Raw genomic sequence first — 27,142 nt, 5'->3', positions numbered from 1 at the left:
TACATCTGATCCTAGATTGTTTATGATTATAGATCCATGTCTTTGTATAGTGCTATGCTTCTGTGATTTTACAGGCACTTTGTGAAGCTGGGCGTGCAAGGGAGTAGGTAGCTAAGGACTATCAAAGAAGAGAGGGATCAAATCAGGAGATTAGCGCAAGACAGAGGTTGGTCTTTCTGTTCCTCTCTATCTATAATTCATAAAGGAAAAACAAAAGTAGCTTTTCTCTATTTGTTTCTAAGGCAGCTGTCACACCTTAGTGGGATAGAGCAGTTCTATATAGACACTTTTCCCTATAACACTGATCTTTCCATATTGTCCTTTCATGTTTCTGCTGGTGAGTCCTTGGATCTGATCTCAAAACTGATTTGGAGTCACCAGGTGAATGATTTCAGCCTTGCTGTGTCTGATTATTGTTCACCATCAACAATCAGATCTAAACTTGATTACATTTTGCTGAGGAGGAGGACTTTGCAAAGAATTATTCTCGATGGAAAATTGTAGATTTTGTTTTGGATTCAACTATATTGGTGGGTGATGACACAAGGAAAAGGCATGTGAGGTTGCAGGTAGAATCGGGCATCAAAAAACAAGCTACTGGATCAGGGAAACATAATGTTATTAGGGCATGTGATAAGGTTTGGTATCTGACCTTAGGCATGGACATTTGTTAGGATAGTGTGGGGTGGTGGGAATTCATGAAGATGTCTGGGGATCATATTAAGAATTGGGTAAAAAGAATTGGACTCTAATACTAAAATGTACACAAAAAATAAACCTATTATTCAATGGATAGACTTGTTTCCATTTCCTCAACTATGAGGAAATAGTGATAATCTTGGCCTCCCCCTAGATTCGAGGTCGTATTTTATTAGCCCTCCAATGATGACATGTGGGTTTTAACCTGTTTGAGAAAGTCCCTTATTGGGATCATGTGGGTAAAATTTTAGGGCTTGCCCTTCAAACTTTGGACCAGGCCAAAAGTTAAGGCCATAGACAATTCCATCATTAAGTATTTATTTTGGGAGGAAGGGAGTTTAGGTCAGATGGATAAAAGAATGGCTTGGGTATTGGTGGAGATTAACTTTCATGATGGTCTGGTAGCAGAGCTAGACCTTATCGAGGTCCCTTTCACATTTAGGGAGAATATTGATCACTAGGGATTTCCTTTCGAATGCCTGAGGTGTCATTTGACCGGGAACATGATCACATCATGTCCTTTGAGGAAAATAACAAATAGACATCCACATTCATGAAGGAGAGATTTTTGGGTCTCGATGCAGTCACATCTAGAGTCATATTTATAAGAACTGCTGGAACATCATGACATTAATTGTCTAGGTAACTCAAAATATGCTCCTACAAAATTTAATGAAGATCCTATTTCACATATTTATGCTGTGCAAACGTCTATTAATAAAAACGCACATGAAAGTTGTAATTTTTGCAATATATTGTCTTGTATGAACCCTATGATATGTGATGATAGTCTAGGGAATTCTATTTCGCTACCTCTTGGTGGTATCCTCCATGTAGATTCGGGGGTTTCTGTACCACATATCCCTATTACATCTATTACACATGAGGTATAGGATGGGGATGTCGATCACACATATTTTTAGAACCTTCATTCCTCTCTTTTTATATTTGAGTCCTTCCGGGGACCACATATTTACCCACGTTTACAATCACGCAAACGAATGAACTTTCTCATTTGGATTTGTTTGGTTTACACCCACTGACTATTAAGAAATATGTCTTCTAGGAGAAGGAGGTCTATATTAGTCCCAACTTGAGATTGAATGTGAGTACTACAAGGAAGAAGGGCACACACTAAATGAAGGTGTATATTTTCTCTCAATCCCATTTGGTTCAGATTGGATCATTATATTATTTTTCATCCATCTCGATGCATTCAGAGTGGAAAAAGTGGAGGAATAAACTCATAGGATTGTTTTTACTAGTGGGACCCAATTTGGTGAAATGGTGTTTGAAACTTTCTGGGAGTGTTTTGAGGCATCAAACAACGTCTTTTGGGGGTAAAAATTTTCTACTTTAGAGTCACACCTTTTCATGCCATTATATACATAGGTATTTCCAACGATGCAAGAAGCACACCAATAAAAGTTTGTATGAAAAATTTATGCCACTCAGAGGTTGACCTTCTTGTTTTCACACCTGTAGTTCAAGAGGATGCCACATCAACACCCATTATTCATGTAAAAGGTGCTAGCCACATGTTTGTGATATAAAATACTCTAGAAGAGTCTATATTATAACTCTAGTTAAGAGTTGATGTAGTCAAACTTAACCACTAGAAGGCTATTAAGCTATGTTATAACCAGGCCACTAGGAGGAAGAGGCATTCCATTATTTCGAGAGCATTTTTTTCCATAGCTGAGCAAAGATAGCTAGAAGAGATAGGAGATAGATTAAATAGAGAGGATTTGTGCATTGTAGCAGCCCATGGGCCACAAACATAAATTATTTGTTCTTGTAGCCATATTTCCATACAGAGAAAGAGAGCGAAGCGACCTCACCTTCCTATTGGGTTTTCTTGTTAAAGGGTTTCCCAGAGCATATATTGTGCTTTATATGTGTGTATGAGCTTATTTTTTCATTCTCTAATTTTGTACATAATTTACATTTACATGCATGCACTAATTACAGTTGAATTTACAAATCTAGAAGTTTAATAAAACTGTAATAGTGTAAAAATTTAGAATTTTAATATATTATGATAAGATATATTATGGCGAACTGTCCAATGGAATATCCATAGAAATTTATGGATCATTTGGTATCAGAGCTAGTTTCTTTGGGTATTTTGTCAAGATTGCAGGGATCTATATTGATGAGGTCGAAAATTGTAAAACCATAATCATGGCCAACAAATCTGTAAACGAACCTTGTGATCCTGTAAAGGTGAGGTTTACGTAGCCAGAAAAACGAGTCACATATATCAACCTCTATGTCAGCCTCATCATGATGACCTTGAATAGAAATTTGGGGATATTTGGAGAATATGGGGGTTTGAATGGAGAGGACAAACCTAAACGAGGATCATAAGATCAGGCAACAACAGAGAACCAATCGAAGAAATAATCTGGAAGAGATTAACTCGGTTTGAGTGTCGTGAATCAATCCCTATTTAAAATGGAAGAAAATTTTGATATCAAGCCATATCATGTCAAGATCGATGCTTTGAAGATGAACTATTGGTTGCAACAAGTGGAAGTTTATTTCAGCATCCATCAGATTAAATAAGGACAAAAAATCTCATTTGTGAGGTTGAAATTGGAGGACCATTTAATTACTTGGTGGGAGAGCCACACGGAAACCTTGAGGTTGGAAGGAGAACCTATAGTGAGTAAGTGGGAAGATTTCAAAACCCTCATTAAGTCACAATTTTATACCATTGGGTACATGGAGGACAAGTGGCTCCGTTGGCATTACCTTAGACAAAATTCGGGCCACAGCATGTAGGAGTACACAAAAAAATTCAGAAAGATGGCTATAATGTTGGGTATCTCTCCAAATAACCCATATGTACTCCCCAAGTATTTTGGGGGTCTGTACTGCCATCTACACAAGAAAGTGATGTTTTTCAAGCCCAAACCGGTAGACGATACTTGTGTACAAGCATAGTAACTAGAGAACATAGGCTTGAAAAGAGCGAAATCAAGTGGATCGAAGTAGAAGGAGAAACAAGGAGCTTCTAAGGAGGGGAACAAGAAGAAAAAGGGGGGAAAAGGTAAAAATATGGTAGCCACAATATACTATAGTGCAAAGATCCTAATAACCATTGCAACCACTGCAACATTGATGACCATATAGAGGAGACATGCAGGAAGTTGCATCCAGAGAAAATCCTGAAGAACAAGAAGAAATATAACAAGAAGAAGAATCTCATGGTCATAGATTTGAGAAACCAAGTTGAAAGAAGCTTGGATGTGGTTGGGAAGATCATATGCACATCAGTGCAGAAGGAGGTGAATATGATTAGCCTTCAACAAAAAGAAGAGAAATAAATGACCAAACTATTCGATATAAAAATACAGGTCAAGAAGACGAAGATTGATGCTTTGTTTGACTCAGGATAGTAAGCGAATCTCTCTATAGAAAAGCTGGTGAAGAAGTTGGGGCCAAAATTTTGTGATCATCCAAACCCATATCCATTAGGATGGGTAAACAAGGATACAGATTTGAAGGTAACAAAATAGTGTAAAATTAGATTTGCTATCAGTGTTGATTTTATTGATGAAGTAGATCTAGATGTGGTTCTCCTTGGCATATGTGGAGTCATGTTTGGGAGTACATACATGTACATGCAAGATGCAATATTCATGAGGAGATCCATTCAATACTGACTTGTCAAGGATGAAAAATTATTTATCATCAACCCGCATAAAAGTAAGTCGAAAATTTCACTGATAAGTGCCAACCAAGCCAAGAAATAGATCAGTTCCAGCAAGAAGTATATTTTATTATTTTTAAGAGAAGGTCAATCTAAAGAGGAGTTAATAAGAGGCAAGGCATCCATAGAGGGGTGTACTAATAAATAGAAACAACAATTGAAGGAGTTATTACAGACATGTAGGGGAGTGTTCTGAGAGTCGAAAGTGTTACCACCTAAGAGAGAAGTGGAACATGAGATCCAACTATTGTTGGACTCCCCATTTCCAAATATTTGGATGTACAAGCAGTGTTTTATATAAGCAAGTAAGGTGAAGAAACATTTGCAACAACTTCTGGGACAAGGTGTCATTCGACCGAGTACATGTCCATGTGGTTCACCCATCATCATTGTGCCAAATAAAGATGGGACTTGGCAAATGTTTATAGATTATAGGCCATTGAATAAAATCACACTCAAGACTAGATACCTCCTACCGAGGATAGATGATTTGTTGGATCAATTGCATCAAGAAAAATACTTCACCAAGAATCATGGACTTGATGTCTAGATATCACCAAGTTCGAGTAAGAGAAGAAGACACCTAGAAGACTGTGTTCAAAACTAGACAAGTGGTGAGCACCTGTATTGTAGGAATAATTCTGCAACTCCTAGGGCTTCCTACTTTACTTTTATCAATCTGGTAGTTCATAACAAACTTGGAAGCGATGGTGCTGTATGCACAAGTACTAGTTCTTACTGCATGTTGTCACTTGGTCAGCTGGTGCAATATCCCTAGGAGCTCAAGCCAGCTTCTATGAATTCCAAAAGAAGCTTTATATGTGATGAAAGAAAGGAAAGCTTACTCTACAGAGGCTATTCTACTTGTAGAAAGAGAAGGAAGACTGAAATGTGAAGTAAACCTAGTAAACCCTAATTTACCGACTAACCTTACTTTTGCAGAAAGAGGGATGAAAAACCATAAAATGCATGCCATTACCTACCTAGGATGTAAACACCATCTATTCAAGATATTTCTAGAAGGAAATTAGAAAAAAAAAACATCTTTCTGGATTTCTATGTATTTTATATCAAATTGTCATGGATGTAATTTATTCGCTTGTGGATGTGGCAGCAATTAGTTGGTGATGGAGGGTGAATTTTGGATTTTCATAGGTGTAGAAAGATGTGGAGGGGTCCTAGGAGGCCTCTGGTAACCATTTGGAGTCTTTCCCTGCAATCGGACTTCAAAAAGTCACCTACAGGAATTTCTACAGGAGGCTGTAGGGGATCTACAAGAGGATCTACAGGAGGATGACGAGGTTTGTTTTAGAGGTTTTAAAGGTGAAAAAATGGTGGGAAAGGGTAGCTAAAGACTAGAGGGATGTGTTAAGGTGTCCAAGGTTCATCAAGAAGGATTAGGAAATGGAGTGATGGTTGGATTTGTTCAAGGGACGAGAGGAAAGTTTATGACAAAAACGCAGCAAATTAGGGCATATTCATAAGGGGTTGTGAATGACCTGTGTAGTATGTAGCAAAAGAGATGGTGATGGCTGATTTATTGAATTTTTATAAGCAGAGATGTACTACAAAAGAACTACAAATCAAACACTAAAACTTAGCAAGAAAAGAAACTAGCTGTACCAAAAAAATAGAACTGTATCTCATGTTAACCTAAATTCTGATCTAGGAAAATAGAATGCTGAACAATGCTATGTGGAAAGGAAAGCATGAATGGAGATTTATTGCAAAAACAGAAATGAGTATGGCAAAATGGATCTGAAGCAAAGCATTAACCTCTAAATCAAACTATAACACTAGAAATTGCATGGAGAAGGCAAAACTGTGTTTTGTGGCAGCAAGCAGATCTTGACCTCAGTTCATGGTCCCAAAGGGAGGAAAGGAGGTCAAGGCTCTGTTGATGGCCTTTTTGTATCTTTTTCCTATCACTACTTAACCTACTTCAGCAAACTGAAATGGAAACAGCTATGTACATCACCAAAAAGCAACCCATTTTACTAAGGAAGAAATCTATCTAACATCAAGTAATTCATGAACTGCAACAAGGCATATAAATACAAAACAAGAGGTGCTGGCTCAAAAACAATTTCATCTCCATTATCAAAATAATAGTCACATTACATAAAAATGTTCACAAAAGTAAGCTCGAAATTAGCTGCAACAAGAGTACGAAAGTTTGACTAACATCCATCAACCTAATGAGGCCCTAAGCCTCTCTATTTATATAACTGGAGTCCCCAACAACTCTCCTAAAATCAAGGAGGCTTGGCTCCCAAGACTTGAGATAGACAACAGTTACTCTTCACTTGCTCGGCTACCCCTTTGATGTATTGATGTGGCTGCTTGTGCTCCGAGCTTTCTAAAGGAGGATTCGAAGTAGGGAGTCATCAATGAGGGGGACACCCTCCTATAAATCCTCTCCCTTATCTTCCTCGAATATTGGCTACCAAATGCTCATTAGACCTTTGACTTTGTCTCAAAATTGACCAAAAAACTGCATAAAGCACACATTAGACTTCATGGCATAATGACTAACCCAACTCACTCTATTAGCATAAATATAATAAAAAACATGAAATAAACTAATAAGAATGGTGGATTAAGCTAAGTTAGGAGGCAAAATGAGCCCATATAATTACCCATTTCTGGGGCTCATCATCACCCCCCTACTGAATGTGTTGCTCATCCTTTGAGCAACTAGTCCATCTCTTCATCTTTGATGGCCTTGATGGCCTCCCTAACATCCTATACTTCTGATGTGAGATCCTCTTCTTTATCATGGAATCCTGCCTTTTTGTCCACTTCTTCCCACTGCTATTTTTCTTCTTCCTCTTTTCTTCCCTCCAGCAGTCCTAGTAGTAGTGGGGGACTTAGTTTGAGGCCAATCCAATTGACCTTCAAACTCTTCATAGATTGCTTGTACAATAGCACCCTCCTCAGTGCTTCTTTCATCCTGTTTGGGGAGTGATACTCCCTGATCTGTAGGCCGTGTGGCAGTGTGTTCCACCTTCTCATCAGGCATGAATGTAGTCATCTCCAAGCAATCTTTCCATGTCCTCAAAATGTGCAATAGCCTAGGCCTGATCAGTGATGTACTTAGGGGCACTTTCAGGATCATTTGTAAGTAGCTGGTGTGTGCTAATGAGGGCCATAGGGTATGATGGCTCTGCTCTAATAATTAGGGGCTCATTTTGTTCTTTTGCCATCATCTTCTTGATTTATGTTGCCCTTTTCTCCTCATGACTCATCCATGATGCCATGGCCATCATCTGCAAGTCCCCTAACCTATAATTTGCGTCCCATAGGTTCATATCCATGAGGGCCATGTTATTTAAATAAAACTCTGCCAAATTTGCCTTGTCCTCTGCTGAACTATGGTCACATAGGTCAATGAACTGTCTATAATCCTGAAAAGGCATGGTTCCCTTCTATGCCAAAGTCTTGGTCTAGAACTGTAGCCACTGGTCTTTGAGGTATACTCCATATGATTTCACTAGCTGTCTGCACTGTAGTGCCTCCATCGACTAGCTGGCCATGCATGCTAATTAGGCTTCCCTTTCTTGCAGTTGTTTCCTTAACATCTCGTCTTCTACTTCCAAGTGAGATCTTCTGATTGCTTCTGTATGTCTTACAGTTCTTAATTCCTTACCCATCTCTCTCAGCGTGTTTTCCATGTGGCCAATGTCTTTCACCCCTTTGGACTTGTTGATCTGCATCCATCTATCGCTTCTTATCCTTTCTTTTTCTAGTTTAAAGAAAAGTGGGACTGCAAATTTCTATGGAATAATTTCCCCCCCTTCAAGAAGGTTGTAATAAGAGCCTAAACTAGGCTGGGGGTCAGGTCTTGTGTCTTTGCCGTTTCATCCTTCCCCTTGGTCTGCTCTTCTACCATTTTCTCAAGTTTCTCAGTCTCCTGTAGCTTTGTTAGGGTCTCCTGTAGAGCAGTCTGTGCCTCCTGTAGGACTACTTTTGAGTCCTTTAGTTTTATTCTTTCCTTCAAAGTGGAAGATCTAGGTCTTCTTCTTTGATAAGTAATGGGGGTTTTGGATGGAGATTCTTCCCTTTTGACAGTAGGGGGAATCTTCAATTATGATAGGCTCTTTTGAGGATGGTTGTGGCTTCCCTATTTTTATTCTTGTGCTTTTTCAAGCCCTAAAATACATTGATGGTTGCCTTTTCCTCTTTTGTTTTGGTTTAACTAGGGTTCCGAGGGTAGCAAGAACAACTGCTACTTCCCTTTCTAGTGTCTCAGGAGACTCTTCTGTCTTCTTTGCCCCTTTTTTCCCTTCGCTTGTATTTTCTGCCTCTGCTAGCTTTGTTTTCTCTAGCTCTGTTTTGGTTTCCTTCTCATCTTTTTTAGTTTCTACCTTCTCTGCTTCAGTCTTTTTCTTCTCTGGTTTAGTATTTTTCTTTTCTGTTTTAGTCTTTTTCTCTTTTGTCCTAGGTTCCCTCTTCTCTACTTTGGCCTTTTTCTCCTCTGTTTTAGTCTCCTCCTTCCTTGTTTTGGTTTCCTCCTCATCTTCCCCTTTTTGTTCTTCCCCCTCACTTTTAGAAGGACTGAGGTCATATGTGAGGGCTTTTATATCATCTTCTCCTGTCATATTTCTGAATATATCCCAGGCTATGGGGATTGTGAAGGTGTGGAGGGCTTCTTCCACCAGTAGTTTAATTAGTCCATGGTGAGCCAATTGATCTGGATCTCTTGCCTTCAATTTAATGCTGGAGTCTATAAGAGACTGTAGGAGAAAATAGGCAATGCTGAGTTTTTGGGGTGTGGGAATATCCATGCCATATCTCAGCTCATGCAAAAGTTTGAAATGGTAACCATAAACTATGCTATAACTCCCTTCATAGGAAATGTACTTGATAATTTGGTAACTAGCATCATCCCAAGGGTAAGGTATGCTTGTTCTTCTGATGCCTTTCTTGTCCTCTACAGGATGCTCATTTGGTTGGAAGAAGGTTTTCTTGGCAACTTGACCCAGTGGATTTTTATCTTTGCTCCAGGGTAGTCCAAGTGCAAGACTAGTAACGCTATTGATAAACTCTGGGGTGATTTCCATGGTGAAACCTCTGAAAGTAACAGTGGCATGGGTCTTTGAGTGGGGTACCAAGGAAAGGGCAAACTCCTAAGTTACTTCTTCATCATACCCTTGAAATGTTTCTAAGAATGGCATCCAATTGGCTCTAGTAAATATGGCTACTACATCGGGATGTTCATGGAGCCTGACTGAATTTAGGGGTTCCTTCCTCATGAATCCCCCTGTCATTATGTTTATAATATTTTGGAATACCTCATGTGGAGAAGGAGACAATTTAAAAAAAAAAAATAGGAAACAGAGAAAAACTTTGTTTTTCTTTAAGAAACAGGCAGACTTTTTTTAGTGCAATTCCTCTTCTTTTTCGGGCTTAATTCTTCCCTAAAATTGCATCACTCTTTGTATATATGAATATCCAAGGGGGGTTTGTAGAGAGCCTACTTCTTCAGGCCCGAATTTGAGCGAAAATCCCATGTTTTCTCCTGTAAAACTACTTACTAGCCCTCCTATAGAAATGGCTGGAGGTTCTCCTGTAGAACCTGTTACTGCTCCTGTAGAACCCGATGATGATCCTATAGAACCGGATAAGAGGAGCTTTGAAAATGATAAAGAGCGATGGTTTCGAGGCTATGGAGGTGGTATGGAGCTTGCTACAGTTGGGGGGATGATGATAAAATGGAAACAAAGGTGGTGAATAAGTTCGAAAGAGAGTACTTATTCTTACTGGAGATATTTTCGGCGATGATGTGAGGTGGCAAAAAGGGTACGTTGCCATTATTCGGACTATTTGTCCCCACTGTTGTGTCATCATGAGTCTTCATGCCTTTTGCCTGCAATCACTTCCCATCATTTGCATCAGAGTTTATACACCCACCACTAACTGTCTTTTTGGATTTTTTTGTGAGTTGACTAGGCACATGTGTGTGGGGTCTTCGGATGAGCATAGTCGAACTGGATGAGGGTGGCCAGTTAACTGGAAATCTTTCTGGTTTAATCCCAACCATTTCATTTGTTCATGCAGTTTTTGAATTATACAGATGCAATAGAGGAGAGGGTTAGACACTTACCTGCAGGTCGAATGATCGTGTTGCGGTGTTGCGTGGTTCTGTTGTTGCTGCATGCTCGGATTTTAGTGTTGCATGCATGTATCCCTTCTGCTATATTCTCTTTTCTTCTTGATATGTGGCTTGTTTTTTTTGTACTGGTTCCCTTTAGCTGAATCTTTCTTTTGACATCCTCTACGTTCTTGTGGCTGCACATATTTTGCTGCTGAAGCTTGATTTTAAGGGGATCAGCTGCTATAGGAAATCCTACAGGAGCTCTTGTAGTTGCTTCTCCCTCTAAAATTTTTAGCTGATTCTTGTGCTGGGAGCTATGAGGATGCTACTGAAGATCCTGATGGTAATGGAGAGGGATTTGGTAAGCTGCAGGTGAGTTGTGGAGGTGTTGTTATTTTTATTTCCTTATTATTTTTTTTTAAACTGGTTTTTGTGTTTTTGCTGCAGGAAGGAAGGAAATCAATAGAAATGAGGTGGTGCAGGTGTGGGATGGAGGGTTAGGATGGTGGATAGCTATAGGATGGCCTACATTTCGTCCAGGAAAAACCCCAGCTCCTCAAACTGTTTTTAAAAGCTACTTCGGACTCTCTGTGATTTCTATAGGAGCCTCCTGTAGAATACACAGGGCCTCCTATAGGATACACATTATTCAGAAAAAAACATAGAGAGGTGGAAAAAAAAAGGTCAAAAATGATGGAGAAGAGGATAGAGGATGAGTAGTAGGCTTTGTGGCATTTCCTCTTGCTTCATGTGGTCCACATTTAACCTGCAATGCATTTTAAAAGTCAATTTTCTCTTCCTTTTTTCTCCGTTTTTTTTTTTTTTTTTGAGAAGACAACTAGGGCACCTCTAGGAGCTTTCCACCCTACTTGCCTACCCTAGGCACCTCCAAGGGAGGTTTTCACCCAGGGATCTTATTTTTTCTCTATTTATTTTTTTGTTTTTTTTTTTGTCATCACTGGGCCGCCTCAAAAGAGGTTTTCAACCCAATGATGGGACTCGAGCACCTCATAGAGGTTTTCACTTGAGTCCTTATTATTTTTTCTTTTTTTCTCTTAGTAAGAGGGTGGAGTGGAGGCTGAGACCTGCTCCACTACTAGCACTGTCTTATTCAAATCTTCATTGAACTCTCACTTGGAGAGGGGCTTCTTGTTAGAACTAAACCACTGTCATTGCGTTTTTCTACAATGTAGGGTCTGAGCCATCTTGTCCTTAGCTTGCCTTTGAAATCTTTATACCTTGAGTCATAGAGAAGCACCCAATCTCCTTCTTGGAATTGCTTCTCCTTGATATTTTTGTCCTGCCATATCTTCCTTTGAAACTGGACTACCTGTGTGTGGAGAAGGGCCTACAATATTTGTTCATCCAATCCATTGAGTTGGAGTATCCTTTCCCTTTATGCATGGCTGAGGTCTAGGTCTAGCTGAGCTACCATCCTTATTGTATTGTATTCAAATTCTATTGACAGCAAAGCCTTCTTCCCATAGACCAATTCATAGGGTGTCAACCCAGTGGTGGTCTTCCATGTGGTGGTGTAGGCCCAGGTGGCCTCAACCAATCTTTCTGCCCAATATTTTTTGCTGCTGCTCACTACCTTGGTTAGAATTCCTTCCAAAGCTCTATTAGTGACTTCCACTTTCCCATTGGCTTGTGGATGGTAAGGGGTGGAACTCCTGTGCTTGATTTTATGATGTGTGAGAAAGTCTTCAATCAAATTGGAAGTGAATTGACTACCTTGATCTATAACCAGTTCTCTTGGATACCCGAACTTATAGAAGATTTTCTCTCTTAAAAACTCAGCTACTTTTTCTTCTGTTACTGCCTCGATTGCTTTGTCTTTGCCCATTTTGTCAGATAATCGGTGCACACAATGATGTATTGTTTTTGTTTCGAAGGAGGGTTGATAGGACCCACAAAATCCATGCCCCACTTCTCAAATGGCTCAAAAGTCACTTGAGGTTGCATGGGCATCCCATCCTCTGGAGTAGTTTTCCCCATCCGTTGGCACCGATCACACTGATTGATATATCTCTTCACATCTTGATGAAGAGTGGGCCAATAGTAACCTGCTTGCAGAATTTTGAAGGCAGTCCTCTTTGTTGAAAAATGGCCTCCACAAGGCCCATCATGATAGGTTAGGAGAATGTCAAAAACTTCCTCCTCCCTGAGACATCTTCTGAAGATCTGATCTGGGCCAAGTTCGAAGAGATTGTCCCCAATCAAGGTGAAAGGGGCACTTTTCCTCACGATCTTGCTCTTCTCTTTTGAGGACAGGTGTGGTGGGAACTATGCTGAAACCAAGTAATTTGTTATATCAGAAAACCATGGAGAGTATACTGAGATAGAAAATAGGTCTTCATCTGGCATTTGACCATCCACCATTCCTTCCTCACCTGCAGGCATATTTACTCTAGACAAAAAGTTAGCAACAACATTTTCCTTACCAGGCTTATCAACAATGGTTAAATCAAACTGCTGCAATAAAAGCAACCATCTAATAATGCGAGCATTTACATTTGGTTTGTTCATTAAATACCTAATTGCAGCATGATCAGTGTGTACAAAGGTTTGATAGCCTGTGATGTAATGTTTGAATTTATTTAAGGAATGTACTACAGCTAGGAGTTCCTTCTCGGTTACTGTGTAGTTTAACTCTGCCTTTGACAAATTTTTACTTATAAAGTATATGGCATAAGGTAACTTTTCATCAACTTTCCCTAAGGCTACTCCTATTGCTTTGTTCAAGGCATCTGTGTGAATGTGGAAAGGTAGGGCCCAATTTGGGTCTCTCAAAATTGGGGCAGTCACATGTTTACTTTTCAAGGTATCTTGGGCTTCTTGATAGTTGTCGGTCCATATGAACTCGACATCTTTTCCGAAAAGATGAAACAATGGAAATACTAACTTATTGAAATCTTTAATGAATCTTCTGTAGTATCCCGCCAAACCTAGGAAACTTCGGACATCTCTCACCTTTTGAGGAGGTGGGACCCTTTGGATGATGGAAATTTTGTTGGGGTCCACTTGCAATCCTTGTTGAGATATTGCATGACCTAGCACGGTCCCTTCAGTCATTAAGGACTTGCATTTTCCTAGACTGAGGGACAGGTTCATTTCAATAAACTTGTCCAAAACTTTTCCTAGGTTAGATAAAGCTTCCTGGAAGTTAGAACCATAAGGAGTAAAATCATCCATATATATTTCCACTACATCATGAACCAGTTCGGAAAATATACACAATACTACTCTCTGGAAAGTGGCGAGATCATTGTACAAACCAAAAGGAAGGATCCGATATGAAAAGGTACCCCAAGGACAAGTGAAGGTGGTCTTATCTTTGTCTTTCGGGCTTATTTGAATTTGATTGTACCCGCTAAACCCATCAAGGACGGAGAAAAACTTTTTCCCCGCCAGACCATCTAACACTTGATCTATGAAAGGCAAAGGAAAATGGTCCTTTTTAGTGGCCTTGTTTAGCTCTTGATAATCGACATAGATCCTCCACTTACCATTTTTGTTTGGCACTAGCACCAAAGGAGAGACCCATTCATTGTCAGAGATGGGGTAGATGAAGCCTGCATCCAGTAACTTTTGCAATTCTTCCTTGACAATGTCTTCAAGGGCTGGATTCGTCCTCCTTTGAGGTTTCCTAACTAGTTTGCAATCTTCCTTAATGTAAATGTGATGAGTAAAAACTGAAGGGTGCACTCCCTTCATCTCCTTATAGCTCCAGGCGAAGGCATCTAGATGTTTTTTCAATACGCTGCACAGTTCCTTCTCCTGGGAAGTGGATAGGGATGAGTTGATTTTTCAAGGTTATTTTTGGGCCAAACTCTATATTCCTAACATGGAGAGAGGTCGGGTTGGCCCCACAGAGATCAGTTAAGGGATTGTCTTCGGTTTCTTTCACTAGATCTTCTAATGGAAAAATACTGGGCGGTGGATTATGAATTAAATTTTCAACGATATCATCCTAATTTTGCAGTTACCCCCCCATGACAGTTTCTATTGCACACAGTGGGGCATAATAGACTTCATCCTCATCCTCCTCGTCCAACCAGAGAGGTAGATCATGTTCTAGCAAGGGTTGGGTAGGAGGGTATAGGATTAACTGCTTGGACATATGCCTATTCTTGACAGTCATGTTCCTAGCTCGACAATTGATGTAAGCATCAACAGTGGCCAACCGGGGTCTTCCTAGGAAGATAGGATACCCATTGAGCTTTGATTTCGGCTGGAGAACCAAAAACTCAACAAGGTACTCCCAAGAATCAATGGAGACCATCACATCCTCCACAATCCCCTCAGGGGTCACGGTGCAGTGATCTACTAGTTGTAGTACTGTCATGGTTTTCCTCAAGGAGCCCTAGAGTTTGAGCTTGAGCATGGTGTGCTTTTTAATCACATTAATGGCAGCTCCTAGATCAATCAAGGTATGTGGGATCATGGTGCCATTGATTTGGACATCAACTACTGGGCTTCTAGGGTCTAAATATTTTGGACAGATTACTTGCCCCAACATTAGGTCAAACAGTTGTCCTATGACATTGATGGTTGGCGCATCTCTCTTGTGCCTACCTGGATGCCTAAAGCACTTCTTTTTAACCATCTTATTGTCTATGGGCACATCCTTTGTGGCTTGGAGAAGTGGTATCTTTACGCATAACTATTTCAATTCTCCCAGAAGTTAAGTTTCTTCTTGGGTGGGTTGTGTTGTCACGGATAATCTCTAAGGAAAGGGAGGATTTTCTTTTGGTTCACATTCCTATTTATCTTCCTCAACCTCCTAAGGGGGAGGTTAGCTATCTGGCAAGACCTTCCCAAATCATAGGTTAATCTTCTGAATCTCCAAAACATAGGTTGGGCATGATGGTTCCCCATTGTATACTTGTTGAGATTGTCTGTTGTTCGAGTTTGGGTTCAATTGAGTAGGAATTTGGCGTTTCCTTGGTGGAGTAGGAGGCAATGGTTGTGGTTGAGCAAGTGGTGGAGGCAAAAGAGCTCGAGGAGAGTTGTACTGGGGTCTCCACCCCTGATGAGATGCATTCCACTAAGGTTGTTGGCTGAGTATAGGAGTGGAACGAATGAGTGGCTGGTTGGGCATGATATTGAGATGGATATGACTGAGGAGGAGGTGTGGACCAGGAAGGATGAGCAGGGGGACCCAAAGAAGGTATGGAAGTGGCATATTTGGGGTTGTAGTATGCCTTAGATGTCCCTTGTGCTCCCTGCTGGTATGGTCTAGGTCCATGCAGTCTCCTTTGGTTCATGAAATAGAGTGGTTCAATGGCTCCTTCGGCCCCTTCTTATACAGCTTTAAGTCCAGGTAAGGAAGGGCACTTTTTTGTAGAATTATCTTCTTCACAGACTGAACAAACCTCTATAGAGTTCAGTGGACATTCGTTCCTAGGATGCCTTCTAGTGCACCTAGGATAGAAAATGGCCAAAGCCCTCTCTGCTTCCTCTTATTTCCTTTTGATATGCAAGGTATCCATTTGCATGGCAAGAGTTTGTAGCATCTCACTCTTGAAGTCTTCCAGCATGTTTCCAAGTTCACCTCTAAGGGATGAACTGGATGAGGAGGTACTGGCTGTGGGTTGACTCCCCCTACCTCTCTTTTTGGCTGCCCTAGAATGGTTTCTAAAAACAGTGTTTATGTCTTCGTAAGGTAGTTGGCAGATTTCTCCCCCAGCTAGTAAATAAAGGGTGTCTAAAAGGTCTTCCGAAATTCCTTTGAGCAGGACCAACTTCAGAGATTCGGGGTCAAGTGTGTACCTAGCCCTTTTATAACTAAGTTGGAACCTTTCTTCATAATCTTCCAAGGATTCATCACTTCCCATGGTCATTCGCAAGATTTCTTCCTTGGTATCTTTTGACCTACAATAGTCTTGATATTTGTTATTAAAGGCTTGTTGCATCTGAGCCCAAGTTGTGATGTTGTTGCTAGGTAACCCCATGAACCAGTGCAATGCTGCATCCTTGAGGGTAGAAGGAAATAGTTTCAACTTCTGCTCATCTTCTGCATAGTCATAGGTTCGACAGATAACAGAAAGCTCAAACAGGAAGGTGTCAAGATCTTCTGTAGTCAATCCATGGAAGTGAGGTAGGCTTGAAGGGCTTATGGTCTTCATTTTAGTGTCCCGATTGGTCTCTTGGATGGGAAAGGTACCCTCTACTCTTTCTCCATTCCCCCTAGCATTTCTGTTTTCAGCCATTGTCTCAAGAGGGATGTTTTCTTCCTCTTCTTCTCCTATAGGTTCTTCAAATATCTATGGTTGTTCCCCTAAAGGTTCTTTTGGATCACTGCCACCGAAGAAGAGAGAAGTGTGGCTTTGTGATGTGGTGGGGGTGTTGGGTAGGAATTTCCCTAAATTATCTCTGTTCCTATGAGGCATGAAAGGAAATCTCATTTTGGGTGATTTTTGTTTTTTTCCTACTTGTACCTACAAAACTGAAATTGATTGAACAAACAAATTGCAACTATTGAAATGAACTTGCTGAAAGGAAATTGAAAAATTGAAATCAAAGCAAGGAAATGACTAATCTAGAATGAAAATTGCATAATTGAAAGGACTAATCTACTTTTGTTGAAATGGAAATTGTAGAATTGAAAGGGCTAATCTACTTTTGCTGAAATCGAAATTGTAGAATTGAAAGGGCTAATCTACTTTTGCTGAAATGGAAATTGCAAAATTGAAATGAAAGTAAGGAAATGAAAAATTTGAAAGAAGCAACTACTCTACTTTTGCTGAAATGAACTACTTAGCAGAATGTTGTAGTACAAAATAGAAGATGAGCAGTAATCAAAAAATACTCTGACACTTCCCTGGCAACGACACCAAAAAGTGGTGAGCACCAGTATTGCAACAATAATGTTGCAAGTCATGGGGCTTCCTAGTTTACTTTTATCAACCAGGTCGTTCGTAACAAACTTGGAAGCGATGGCGCTATATGCACAAGTACTAGTTCTTACTACAAGTTGTCACTTGGTCAGCCGGTGCAAGATCACTAGGAGCTCAAGCCAACTTCTATGAATTCCAGAACAAGCTTTATATGTGATGAAAGAAAGGAAAGCTTACTCTACAGAGGCTATTCTACTTGCAGAAAGAGAAGGAAGACTGAAATGTGAAGTAAACCTAGCAAACCCTAATTTACCGATTAACCCTACTTTTGCAGAAAGAGGGATGAAAAACCATAAAATGCATGCCATTACCTACTTAGGAAGTAAAAAACATTTATTCAAGCTATTTCTAGAAGGATATAATAATAATAATAATAATAAAACATCTTTTTGGATTTTTATGTATTTTATGTGAAATTGTCATGCATGTAATTTATACTCTTATGGATGCGGCAGCAATTAGGTGGCGAAGGAGGGTGAATTTGGGATTTGCAGAGGTGTAGGAAGGTATGGAGGGGTCCTAGGAGGCCTATGGTAACCTTCTGGAGGCTTTCCTTGCAATCAGACTTCAAAAAGTCACCTACAGGAATTTCTACAGGAGGCTGCAGGGGATCTACAGGAGGACGCTGAGGGCTATTTTAAAGGTTTTAAAGGTGAAAAAATGGTGGGAAAGGGTAGCTGAAGACTAGAGGGATGTGTTAAGGTGTCCAAGGTTCATCAAGAAGGATTAGTAAAGGGAGTGATGGTTGGATTTGTTCAAGGGACGAGAAGAAATTTTATGAGAAAAACACAGCAAATTAGGGCAGATTTATGAGGGGCTATGAATGACCTGTGGAGCATGTAGAAAAATAGATGGTGATGGCTAATTTATTGAATTTTTATGATCATAGATGTACTGCAAAAGAGCTACAAATCAGACACTGAAATTGAGCAAGAAAAGAAATTAGATGTACCAAAAAAACATAACTATATCTCATGTTAACCTAAATTCTGATCTAGGAAAATAGAATGTTGAACAATGCTATATGGAAAGGAAAGCATGAATGGAGATTTATTGTAGAAACAGAAATGAGTATGGCAAAATGGATCTGAAGCAGACCATTAACCTCTAAATCAAACTACAACACTAGAAATTGCATGGAGAAGGAAAAAATTTGTTTTGTGGCAGCAAGCAGATCTTGACCTCAGTTCATGGTCCCAAAGGGAGGAAATGAGGTCAAGGCTCTGTTGATGGCCCTTTTGTATCTTTTTCCTATCACTGCTTAACCTACTTTAGGAAACCGAAATGGAAACAGCTATGTACATCACCAAAAAGCAACCTATTTTACTAAGGAAGAAATCTATCTAACAACAACTAATTCATGAACTACAACAAGACATATAAATACAAAACAAGAGGTGTTGGCTCAGAAAATATTTCATCTCCATTATCAAAATAATAGTCACATTACATAAAATTGTTCACAAAAGTAAGCTCGAAATGAGCTGAGCAAGAGCTGCAACAAAAGTATGAAAATTTGACTAACATCCAAAAACCTAATGAGGCCCTAAGCCTCTCTATTTATACAACTGGAGCCCTCAACAACTCTCTTAAAATCAAGGAGGCTTGGCTCCCAAGAATTGAGATAGACAACAGTTATTCTTCACTTGCTCGGCTGCCCCTTTGATGCATTGATGTGGCTGCTTGTGCTCCAACCTTTCTCAAGGAGGATTTGAAGTAGGGAGTCATCAATGAGGGGGACACCCTCTTATAAATCCTCTCCCTTGTCTTCCTCTAATATTGGCCACCAAATGCTCATTAAACCTTTGACTTTGTCTCAAAATTGACCAAAAATTTGCATAAAGCACACATTAGACTTCATGGAATAATGACTAAGCCAACTCACTCTATTAGCATAAATATAATAAAAAACATGCAATAAACTAATGAGAATGGTGGATTAAGCTAAGTTATGAGGCAAAATGAGCCCATATAATTACCCATTTTTGGGGCTCATCAACAAGGTTGGTATGAGTGCTTAGTTATGCCATTTGGCCTATGTGATGCACCAGCTCCATTTATGAGATTAATGAATGATGTATTGTGTCCTTTTATAGATTCATTTTTTATTGTCTATTAAGATGATATACTGGTATATAGTGCTACCTAGGAGGAGCATATTTCACATTTGATGCAGGTTATGGAAACATTGAAGAAGCACCAACTGCTAGCAAAATATCAAGAAGTGCGAGTTTTCACAACAATCCTTGGTGTATTTACGGTATGTGATCGATGGAGTAGAACTAAAGATAAATCCTTCCTAGGTTGAGGCCATCATGAAATGTCTAGTTCCTACTAATGTTTTTCAGGTCAGGAGTTTCATTGGGGAAACACAATACTTGAGGAAATTTATAGCCTCAATTTCATAGGTGGCAACACTTCTCTATGCCATAACAATAAGTGGCAAGAGTTTCCAGTGGGAAAAATGTCAACAAATGGCTTCCTAGGAGTTAAAGAGGAACATCAGTCAAGCACCAGTTCTATCAATCAAACTTTCAACGACCCTTTGAATAGGAGTCATATGCAAGTGGGTATGCTATGGGAACTATCATGATGCAGGGAGGAAGGCATGTATGCTACCATTCTGAAGTATTTCATGGGGAAGTCCTTAAGTACCCTACCTATGACAAGGATCTCTATGTCATGGTACAATATGTGAAGAAGTGGAAGCACTATCTGATTGGAAGGGAGACAATAATCCACACAGATCACCAACTGTTACAACACTTGCAAGACTAGAGTAAGCTACAATAGACCATAGATTACAAGTGGATGGTGTTTTTACAACAGTTTCTTTTGGTGGTAAGTATAAGAAGGGAAACACAAATAAGTTGGCGAACATGCTTTTAAGGGCACCGACATCCAATATCACACCTTTGGGGACTCTTATGCACATGAAGCCATTCACCTACGATGCATACAAAGAGACATATTTAGAAGATAATGACTTCAAGGAGGTGTATCAATAGTTGCAGAGTCAGAGTCCTGTGCACGATGGTGACAACACCATTAACTACCATCTCCAGGATGTGTTACTCTACAAGTTGGACAAGTTATGTGTTCCTAAAGATGAGTGATTGCATTTGATCAGAGAGACTCACAACTCCAAGGTTGGCGGGCACTTTGGTGTAGGGAACACCATGGCTAACTTGCAAAAGTATGTTTATTGACCCATGATGCAAGATCAGGTAGCTAGGTTCATAAGAGGATGTATGTTTTGTTGTACTATCAATCCTAACAATAAGAAACAAGGTATATATCATCCCTTAGTTGTACCTACTCATCCTTGGGAAACCATTTCCATGGACTTTGTGGGAGGTTTATCGATAACAAGGAAGGGACATGAATACTTGTTTGTGGTAGTTAATAGGTTCAACAAGATGTGTGTTCTAATTCCTTGTAAAAATACCATCAACATGAAAGAAGCAACAAAAATATTTTTAGACATGTCTGAGTGCACTTTGTGATACCAAGGAGCATCATTTTCGACTCGGATACAAGATTTATCTGTGCATTTTGGACTACATTATGGGAGATGATGGACACAAAGTTGAAGATATCTACAACAGTCCATCCAGAAATGGATGGGTAGACAGAAGTAATAAACAGGACTTTACCGCAACTTCTAAGGATGTATAACCAAAAGCATCTAAAGACATGGGGCGGAAATCTAGTATATATACAACATTATTACAACAGAGCGGTCCACACTATTGGCACCTCATATCTTGGCATTGATGTCAACCAGACTGGCATTGAGATCAGAGGCAACAAATGTTGGCAGTGATGATCATGTTGGTCAGGGGGAGTCTCATGGTTGTTGTAGTGTTCTTTAGATAATCATCATAGTAGTAGGATTAGTGAAGAAGCCATAAAAATATTATTATGATGGTTGGAAGTCCCAGAGTTTGGAGGAGATTTGTGTCAAGAGATCAAATTAGTTTGTCCTAAAAGTGGCATAGTTAGATAATCTTTTGTAAGATATTTCCAATGGTATTTTGAAGTTTGTAAAAGGCCTTCCAGATCAGGAGTTACAGCCAATTAAAGTTTATAGACACAAGATCTCATTCGCTCAGGACATAGGAAAATTTTGAACTAAGGTCATAATTAGGTGAGTGAGGCCTAGTCAGAGGTTGGGCTGCATAACAAAGTTTCCAAGAGAACAAAGCCTTGACCCCTAACCATCGACCTGTGTGGGACCAACTCCAAGTCAAGGGATGGGTATAGTCAAGCCAGTAAGAGATCAGGTAGTGCAACAGGGTTTAGCGAAAAGAACAAAGTCCTGACCCTTGACCCTGACCTATGTGGGAACCAATACAGGAAAACAAGTGGGAAAATGTGATTGGCTTAGAGTGACGTGTTGTCAGCAACATGTCAGATGGTGTGAACATGATGTGGTAGTACAGAGGACACATCGTAGGTAGATTCAACATTTTTGGTTAACCTAATGGGTGAAATCTAGGTGACACATGTCACTATACAGAAGGTGCCATGTGGGCTAGATGATTTTAGCATGACATAAGCTAATGATGTGGTAGAACCTCAATGTTTGCAGCAAGGGGTTTTTTCATGAATTTTTCCTCTTGTATTTAGTTTTCAGCATTGAATGAATAGAACAAGCCAATAAAAAAGGGACCATAGTTGGGCCTATAAGCAAGTCAGGGGTAGAGGAAAATGTAGGCACATAAGCAAGAAGAACGGGTTGACTCATGACCTCTCAACAATCATTAAAATATGTTCCCAGGTGTCATTTTTGTGGTGTTTTTCAATGTTAAAGTGTTTTCAAGCCTTTATGTCTAGTCATAACATCAGAGGAAAACATGGATGCATCACAGGTGAACTGGACTGAGCCACGACCTTCTAACCTCCTGGCTAACATTGAAAGGTGTGCCAAGGAATTAGCTTCGCATGGTTTTCTTGTGATTATTGGTGACTTCATTAACTGTGGCATACAATTAGAGATGGTGTTAGAATTAGTGGCGACTGCAGAGAATAGAGACAAGGAAGAAAGGACCCCGTCTTGCAAAGACAATTTAATGGGCTTGGTTTAAGTGAAAACTAGATTTCCCCAATCTTTCTTGCATGCCATGAAGAATTAAATGAAAAAAAGATGGTTGGGCGCAAAATATGTTGACTTGGAGCAAGAAAGCCATGCCTGAGGTATGAATTGTTCACTAAGATCAATTTCTAAGCATTGGAGTGCATGATTTAACTCTGAGAATAGGAAATGGTTCATATGTCCATCCTCTGCATTAAATTAGTTGTCGTGAATGAGAACACAAGTTATAATAACATGAAAGAGATTTGTTGTTTTTGGCTCAATTTGACTAAGAATTTATTCTCACTATGGGAGACACTCAAGTGGACATTCTTTGCATTAATTTAAATTCAACTATATTTGGATCCCATCTCAGTGATTAATGTAGTTGTAGTGGCCTTGTACTCTAATGGAATAAAGGCATGGGGAGCCATGAAAAATTATACTTCCAAACACTATGTTGCAGAGACAATAGAGATAACATCGATCACAACATAGGAGGGGAGAAAAATAGCGAAGAGAAGTTATGCAACGTGGGGAATGAAAATTTGGTGAGAAAAACAAAGTGCAGAGCTATGGGTATGTGACTAAGATAATTCTCACTGAGAGAAGGTGTATCACAGGATTGAGACCTGAGTTGGTTGAGTAGTAGAGAGGACAATTTGAACGAGAACTGGGGAGCTGAAAGAAAGGGATTGGTACTGGAACATACCATATTTGTATTTCTATGTATATGCATCTGCTTTTGTTTTCAGTTTGAAAATTGTATGAAAAGTAGAACAATGGCTAGAGAAGGTAGTTGCGTGCATTCATAAGAGGTTTAGGCCTCTTGGAAAGTAGTGGCTTTCTATCTTAAGGGGGTTGGTTCCTCCCGTGAGTGGGTGCTCATAAACAAATGGATGTAATTAAGTAGGTGCTTAAATTACATCATAACTACAAACATATTGGTGGTTTTCTCCCTTTGGGTTTCCACGTAAAAATCTTCATGTCAATATGTGGATCATGCTCATGTGATGGATTTTGTGTACATGTGAATTTCATATCCTACAGTTTATTTGTATTATGTATGAATTATCTCACCAGTAACTGAAAGTTGTGAAAGGGATTAAATATTTATAATTGAATATTCAAGAACCCCACTATTACTGATCCACCACACCCCCTGTACCCCTAGTAATTACTGTTGGAGAGGTAAATACCCTCTACGGATAGAGGCGATCCCTACTAGCCTAGCAAGGGTCTAGCAACAATCAAACAATGCTGCTATGCATGTTCCTAATTACAATTAAACAAGAGGTAAAGAGCACCTACTTGGATTCCAGCGCTGTTGTTTGACGAAGAGATGCTGTCTTCGCTCCTTCGCTTTGGCTGGTCACAATCCTCCGCGATCCCCGCGAATAGATACCTGCACACACGAAGAGGGAACAAACACAAGCGTAAAATCTGATAAAAGCAACTATACATCGGTCAGAAAAGATGTAATTCACATTTAACCATTGCATGTACAAATGAGAATGGAACAATAATAACAGTCATCTATTATTAATCAAACCGAGAAGAGTACAACCAAATGTTCTGACATCGGTAACCTTCTCAGGAGGGGCCAGTCAGCAAGCGTCTCAAGCATTCACCTTTGGAAATGATTCTCCCAAGACAAGAAACTCTCTCTCACACAAGCAACACAAAGCAACCTTCCCTAAGCTATCAATCACTTCCACACCTAGCACACCAAATACCTATAGTAGCAGCAATCTGAGCATTATAAGCCCTATACAATCCAAGCTATTCCAAACTAGTTGCTCATGGTAATGGTGGAAGTTTATATAGGAGAAGGAGCCTCCTAAAAGGGTGGAAGGATGAGCTTATCTTTGAGGGAAATGGTTACAAAGGGTCGAACAGACATGCCATAGAAGGGAGTCGATACTCACAAAGCCAACAACCACACCTGGAGTTATCTGGAAGGCTGGCTGTTGGAACAAATTCGCCCAAACAGGATCAGCGCGGATTATAAGGAGACGGACGCGCTGACGTCGCGCCTCAATAACTGAGAAAGTCATGTCAGCGCGACCCAATACAAAGGAGAGGTGCGCTGGCTCATAAAATGCGACCAGCGCGGAAAAGTGATGTGCTTCCGCGCTGGCAGCGCACTGAATACACTGAGAGCTGCCGGTCAGCGCGGATATTTTAGAAACAGACGCGCTGATGAGGAAAACTTTGGAAGAATGGGTTTCGGACCTGTTCAGAAGGCATGGACTTGATTATTGTGAATTCTTGACACAGTAGGGTGACTGACAGGGAGACAGTGACAAATTACTGTGTAACAGATGCCCCCTAAAGCATGAAGACCGAGAGAGTGGGAGGGGTGAAATGCTTTACAACGCTTTGCCGAACTGGAACACCACCAGGAAGGACCGAAAATCTCTGATAATCAAGTACATGCAGTCTAGGCATGGGCGCAGCCATCCAAAAGACATGCTGAAAGGTCTGTGGAATGGACGCAGCCACCCAGTTAGTAGAGACCAAAATAAATGATAAGGTATGGTCGCAGCCATCCATCAAGACTCAGGTATGGGCGCAGCCATCCATCAATGAGTCATGTAATGATCATCCACAAAATCGCAACCTGGACCATAACAGACAGGGATCCAGGGTCTTGCGCTCCATCTTGTCCGAACAAAGTACAAGTCCAAGCATGTGAATACATGAGTTGAAGTCGAACACGCATGAACATCGTCTGATTACCAGTCAATGATGAAAACTGTTAACAGACGCGAGAGGTACCACCAATAATGACAATGGCCCTCAAGGTACTATAGGTACAATCTGTGGCGTGTGAATCAATGAGCTGGTGTCAAACACCTACAGAATCATTCGATCGGAGGCCAATGATGAAAACCTCGTGTCGAACACGAAGAACCTGCCATTGAGGCATGCAGGCTCCAAGGCACTTGAAGGGAGTCTCTAAGTCACCTTTCTGGATAATGAGCTGAAGTCGACAGGAAGTGACCTTGATCGAAGGTGGGCCATAGTGTTTCCCACATCATCGACGCGAGACAGAGGAAGGACGATTTGTGTGAGATAGCAGACGAGGTTGTATTATTGCAGAGGTCAACTTCTCTTGAACATATCGGCGACACTGTAGCGGGTTTGGCAGTATTTGACATCAAATGAGCAAAGGGCATAGTGATGATGGCAATGAGCAGATGAGAGGTCGAATAGGATAACCCAAACCCACGGAGGCCAGCGAAAAACAAGATGAGATGGTCCCACCCAGACATGAAGCAGAGGAGTGCCATGTTCAAGAGCGACATACTGCCGATACGACTATGATTACAGTTCCATTTCCACACCATTTCTGGCAGGTACCCCGATTATTTTTGTATGACAAGCTTGACGGGGATAGCATATGCTTGAAGAGTGTCATTTCGACAATGCCCGATGTCATCAAGTGTTTAACGAGCCTGACAAAGGAAAAACTCGGCGTCTTTTCTTGTTTAGAGAGTCTGAAAAGACAGCGGAAAAGGAGACTCCAAGGGGGTCCTTTTTCATACAGTTGTGTCTCTCGAGCCCGAAAAAGTATAAAACTATGCTCGAAAGAACCGCCCGACCATTACGATCGAGGAGTACTTTTCATAAGTAGTGACTTCGACCCGAAAAGTAGAAAAGCGGCCAGAAGTACGTCGTTTTGGAGCCAATAACGAGTTCGAAACGACAGAAACCCGGCAATATTTTTGAGTTTAAACGGTCGAAAAAAGAGCTTTAAAGGCGACCGCCTCTCATTTTTTTAACGAGTCGAGAGGGGGACTCGGCAATATTTTCATCTTTAAACGATCAGAAAAGAGCTGAAAGCAGACCTCCATTTTTATTCTCTTTAACGAGTCAAAAAGGGAAAAATACTCGGCAATATTTTCACATTTTACGAGTCAGAAAAGAGCTTAAAGAAGACTCGTCCTAGAGGAACGAGTGGTATAAAGGGTACCAACTAGTTCCGGTGATGGTGGAACTGTTCAAAACATGTAATGGTTAAGAGGCTGGCTAATAAAACCACTCATCGCTGCGGTTCCTTAGGAAAGGATAAACAACCAAGTGAGAGCATATGATCGGCGAAAGAGATGGTAGCAATGGAATGAAACAACCAAGGTTCATCTAACAGAAATTAGCAGATAACAGGCAATCACGAGATGTAAATCAGGTATGGGTTCATTTTTACACAAGCTTGAACCGTGGAGAACTTTGCTTGGATTCGGTTTCATGTTTACACAAGCTTGAAACGAAAAACTATGCTTGTTATAAGTTCGCATGCCCCCAGCATAATAATGCAAATCGAGGTACATGCCCCCCAAGCTTCATTGCATTCGACAAAGTGGATGGAATGAAGGTTCACTTTCGAGATCTTGGAAAGACTCGACTGGGATTTTACGAGATCTTAATCAAAGAATCGATCTGAAAAGGGAGTTGTTTCATTTTTTTAATGAGGTTGACACAGTAAAAGAACTATCCTCATAACCCTTGTTTCATGTTTTAACGAGCTTGACACAAGATTAGGAACTATGCTCGAACACCTAGTTGCATTTTTTAAGGAGCTTGACACAGGAAAGCGAACTATGCTCCGACCAGACCCAGTTTCATTTTTTTAAGGAGCTTGACAC

The sequence above is a fragment of the Pinus tabuliformis genome, chromosome 4_1 (assembly GCF_031772625.1).
Source record: "Pinus tabuliformis cultivar Carrire ecotype Pingquan chromosome 4_1, CPIR1, whole genome shotgun sequence".
In the NCBI taxonomy this organism is placed as follows: Eukaryota; Viridiplantae; Streptophyta; class Pinopsida; order Pinales; family Pinaceae; genus Pinus; species Pinus tabuliformis.
The sequence above is the reverse complement of the archived record's forward strand: the minus strand, read 5'-3'. Positions refer to the sequence as shown.